The sequence below is a fragment of the Sparus aurata genome, chromosome 22 (assembly GCF_900880675.1).
Source record: "Sparus aurata chromosome 22, fSpaAur1.1, whole genome shotgun sequence".
Classification (NCBI taxonomy): domain Eukaryota; kingdom Metazoa; phylum Chordata; class Actinopteri; order Spariformes; family Sparidae; genus Sparus; species Sparus aurata.
The window spans coordinates 4,990,641-4,995,621 of record NC_044208.1 but is presented as its reverse complement, the minus strand read 5'-3'; the positions used below and the strand labels follow the sequence as shown (position 1 = coordinate 4,995,621).

Here is a 4,981-nt window from a genome sequence, read left to right as displayed (position 1 = left end):
CACATCTGGCTGACTCTGTTATTTAGAAACAACAACCCTAAAAAGGAGATACTTTTATAAATCTGTTTTTTAAGGAACATATTTTAAGACTTTCGGTAGCTGCTCATTTGTATAAACACATTAGCAAGCGAAATTATTTACTGCATTTACGGCCAGCCTTTGAATCATATGAGTGCTCATATTGTTTTTGTCATTGTAACTTAAATTTAATATGGCACACTAAGACTGTATTAATCATGTCACCAGCTTACACTGAAAAAAGTGAAACAAAGCTGTTTTTCATTTAATGTGTTTGTTTTCATTCCAATGAATAAAAAAAATTACTTTGCTCAAGTAAACTAAACTTTCTTATTGATGTTTATGGTTGAATCTATTTTTTTTACTTTACTTTAATGTAAACTGACAGCGATGTACCAAACTGATTTTTTTTATTTTAATCAAAGCATTTTTATTAGACTGAGCGATTCGCGCATGCGCATTCTTTAAAAGTTCTGGCGGCAATTGTACTTCCGCCTCAGTCCTCCATCGCAGAAGACGTCGTGCGAAGAGAAAAATATCAGGCCCACGGCATTGTGGCGACGTTAAGGTAAGTCATTACGATTTTTAAAGATGACTGGGCGTAAACTTTAGCCCCCAGACAAAGAGTCTGTCTTACGTTTGTGCTTTTGTGGGCAGTTAATCGTTCTGCTAGGATTTGCGCTGGGGGGAGGGGGTTCGCCGTTGTCGTTGGCGAGGCCGAGCGGAGGTCACCGGAGCTCCGGAGAGGAAGCTGGCCGCCATGGTGCGTGTGTGTGGGAGCAGCGAGCTGCTATCGTTGTGCTGTGTGAGGGCGGATACAGCCGGGGCAGGAGGTGAGTGAGTGGGAGCAGACAAGCAGGTGAAAGTGGGATAGGGGGAGAGAGGATGGTGATTAAGAGAGGCAGATAAGCTATTTTATTTTTGAGCAAATGTTCTTGTGTTTGACTTATAGCTAGTGGAATAAATATTACTGGTACTGTGGTGCTTACTGTGCTATTGTGTTGTGTTTGTGTGTTGCTTACTGTGCTGTATTTTCTCTTTTTGGTAAAGCTAAACTGAACTAAGTAATAATGAAGCAACATAAGTTACGTTTTGTCAGGTATTTTATTTCATAGGCATTGTAAATCCGATTTAAAAAGAACAGAAGGCATAATAATGTTTTGTCAATTTTAAACATGAATTAGATTCATGTTCATGGGACATTGAGAATATCCAACATTAAAAGGTTTTTTTCTCTTTTAATTTAAGGAGAGCAGCCACAAGATCCACTGTGTTCTGCTGTGCAACCACCAATTTGGAAGTCCCTCGTCTTATTGTAGTGGTAAGTTCAATATCATGAGGGCATTTGTGATAATTAGATCACTCTCCTAAAACCGTCCTCTCTTCTGCCTTTTTATTTTTCCTCAGTTGTCCATGTATGTGGAAATGTAAAGACTGTGAGAATTCATATTCAAGAAGATCAGAACTTCTGAAACATTATAAACTTGATCATCATCATTATGGGCGGGGCCGTGCTTACCCCTGTACTTATGAGAATTGCCCATGCACTTGCAAAACATGGAAAGCTCTGCTGACTCATCTAAGCAAATGCCATCCTACTCAAAAATCCCCACAGGAAGATAGCTTTTCAGCATTCAAGTGCCACATCTGCAACAACAATCAACTTTCTACAGAGACTGATTATTTTAAACACATTGGGACACATTTAAGAAATCGTGAATCTGTTGAATGCGTTTTTAATGATTGTTCATATAAAACAAATATTTACGGAGCTTTTAATACTCACAAGTGGCGAAGACATAACCCCCACACAATTCATGATTTTAAGCCAGGAATAGTTGATGGACCTGTTGGTAGTTCTGCTGTTGAAGAATCTTTTGAAAGCGGTGCTACTGTACAATCTGATGATGATATAACATCTGAAGAACTTACTAATGAAGAACCAACAAATTTGACACAATCTATTGAAGTGAAGTTAGCCTCGGTCCTGCTTAAGTTAGAAAATTCTTTTCTGGTGCCAAGTGCAGCTGTAACCGAACTGCTTGATGAGTTACAATATTTAATTGGTACTGCTTCTGTCCCTGTCGCCCAGAAGACTCTACTGGACTCCTTAAAAAGTAACAATTGCATAGTTGATGAATCTCTTGTAAAAGAGTTAGCGACTGTACTTTGCACTACAAATCCCATTAAAGCTGCAGTAGGGAAGGGCGGTCCTCTCTCGACTGCATGGAAAAGGAAGGCATATTATAGAAAAAACTTTAATGTTGTGGAGCCCATTGAATATTTTTTAGATCGTAAGAATAATAAGACTTTTCAGTATGTGCCACTACTCAAATCCTTGCAACTTTTAAACTGTGAAACAACACTAAATAAGGCTATACATTTGAAGGAAAAACATCCAGTGCAGAGTGATAAACAAGTATACAGATCATTTTGGGATGGACGCCTCTGGAAAAGTAATGCTATTCTATCAAAAGAATGTGCAATTTCTGTGATTTTGTATGTTGACGACTTTGAAATCTGCAATCCCCTCGGGACATCCCGTAAAAAACACAAAATCTGTGCCTTGTATTGGATTTTAGGCAATCTGCCACCTGGTTGTCACTCCTCATTGTCCTCTATCTATTTGGCTGCATTGATCAATAGCAGTGATGTTAAGGTCTATGGTTACAAAAAAGTGTTGGAGCCTTTGATTGCTGATCTCATAACATTGGAACAACATGGGGTTTTTGTGGAAAAGCTGGGAAAAACTTTGAAGGGTACATTGCAGTGTGTTTTCTCAGAAAGCTTCTTTCTGAGAAAATATCCGCCGGGCCTAGACACTGGTGGTGGTAGGGATGATGCCTCCTGACATGGAAACCTCTGGTTGAAGATAGAGATGGTCTATATCTTGATTGGGGGGGTGAAGGGATGGAGGTGGGTCGAGAAATGTTGTGTACTGGATGAGGGTAGAGAGAGAGAACATCACAACATATGACATCTTAAGACTGATTGAAGGAAGAGGGTGAAGGTGGAGAACTGTGATTGGATGTAGGTGGAGCCAGAGGAGTCAGATTTTGTCCTAAATTACCCATTTAATTAATCAAAATATAGTGAGAGTTCCAGCAAATATGATTGAAGAATCTAAATCCACTGTTATACACTGGAAACAATTATTCAAACTACTCAACTATTACACTTAAACATGCATTTTTAACATTTCAACTCCCTATTCATCACCATTCATCCTTTACTGTAGCTTACAAGTTCTACTTTTCAGCTGTTGCGTCAGCCTTGTCAGCATTGCTTCAGCAGTTTCTTCAGTGGATTCAGCATTGCTTCAACAATGGTGTTCAGCATTGACATGCATTGTCTTCAGGAAATGCTCTTTCTAATTGTCCTCATTTGTTGATTTTTTTTGTGTGTGCAGGATATGCAGGAAAATGAAGCAGCCATGGCAATCGTCAGTGGAAACGAGGACATTAAAATCGTCATTGACGGAACAGAGGTCCTCAGAGAGGTGCCCACAATAGCAACGGCTGTTGCTATGTTCTTCGGACTCACCTACACTCTCAACATAAAATATCCAAAAAATCTGCAGTACACCCTTGAGTTTGTGCAAAAAGTCCTGATGGAGCTTGGTGGGAAAAAGATGTCCCCAAAAATTCATAGGCTGAATACCCAGCTTTACAGCCAAGAGTAGGCACAGTTGAGTTCCACTGTCTGGCCTGATTTAATGGCATTTCTACAACCAAGACTTTGTACCTTTTTTATCTGAGGTTGTTGTTTGAAACTTACACTAGCATAACTGCATTTCTGCTGCATTATTGTAAAAAGAATCTGCCTAAGTTTTCACAGGCACTAGAGGGCATTGTGCTGAAAATGTACCCTTTTATCTGAGGTTGTTGTTTGAAATTTACACTAGCATAACTGCATTTCTGCTGCAGTATTGACAAAATAATCTGCCTAAGTTTTCACAGGCACTAGTGGGCATTGTGATGAAAACCTGGAGAGCACTGATTTGTTTATTACACTTTTTATTTCAAGGAATTGTTCCTTGATGGAATGGTCACTGTTCAGTGAGAAAAAAATGTTCAAATGCTGTTTGTAACCATTATGGTTGAGATGTTGAAAAAAAAATCTTAATTCAACAATAAAATTTTGTGTTGAAAAGGAATGGCTTCTGAGTGTAAATCAAAAATGTATTAAAAATATTGTTTTTTTAAATTCAGGTCTATAAATATTAAATTATGATGACTTAAAAATTTTATTTGAGACAACTTAAAAAAATAGTTTGCTCCCATATTCAAAAGTTGTTTAAATGAATTTAAAATATTCAGGTTGAACCAAGTATATTATTTACATTCAGTAATAAAACCAATGTATTTATTTTAATTTAGTAAAATCTGAAATAATTGCTTTGGTTCAACCTTCAGAAATGGGTTTACATGAAGTTAAATATTTCAGGTCAAATCAAATGAATTATTTATATTGTATGAAACTACAATATTAGGTGTGATCGATTACCTCAATTTTTTTAATTTGAGCCAATGTTTAAATTTTTTCAGTGTACTTATGTTGCGTTTACTGTCATTTTTATTTTATTTTTATTTCTTTATTGGTGAAATTAAGTGACAGACAAGGTGACATGAGGGACAAATACATCACACTACAAGGACTACAAGTACAGACAGTGGACATACAGTACAGATAACAACAGAAAACAAATACATCACACTACAAGGACTACAATTACAGACAGTGGACATACAGTACAGATAACAGAAAACAACGTAAAGTTACTTTGATATGTATATAGTTAGTAAAGGTGTGAGTGTGTGTGTGTGTGCGTGTGTGTGTGTGTGCGTGCATGCCTGTGTGCATGTGGATGAGAGGCAGATGGTATGGTATTATATACACATATAATCAGTGGTGTAGTGGGGATTTTATCAACAAAAAATGATTTTAAAAAAACATGTTATTT

At 37.3% G+C, this 4,981-nt stretch overlaps 1 long non-coding RNA gene across 1 annotated transcript; it reads left to right on the top strand.

Moving 5' to 3' along the window:
* Nucleotides 1-477: 477 nt before the first annotated feature.
* On the top strand, nucleotides 478-4,174 carry LOC115574188 (uncharacterized). Its single transcript, XR_003982440.1, has 3 exons — nucleotides 478-586; nucleotides 1,267-1,339; nucleotides 3,428-4,174. It is a non-coding gene; the product is annotated as an uncharacterized LOC115574188 (long non-coding RNA).
* The last annotated feature ends 807 nt before the right edge of the window (nucleotides 4,175-4,981 follow it).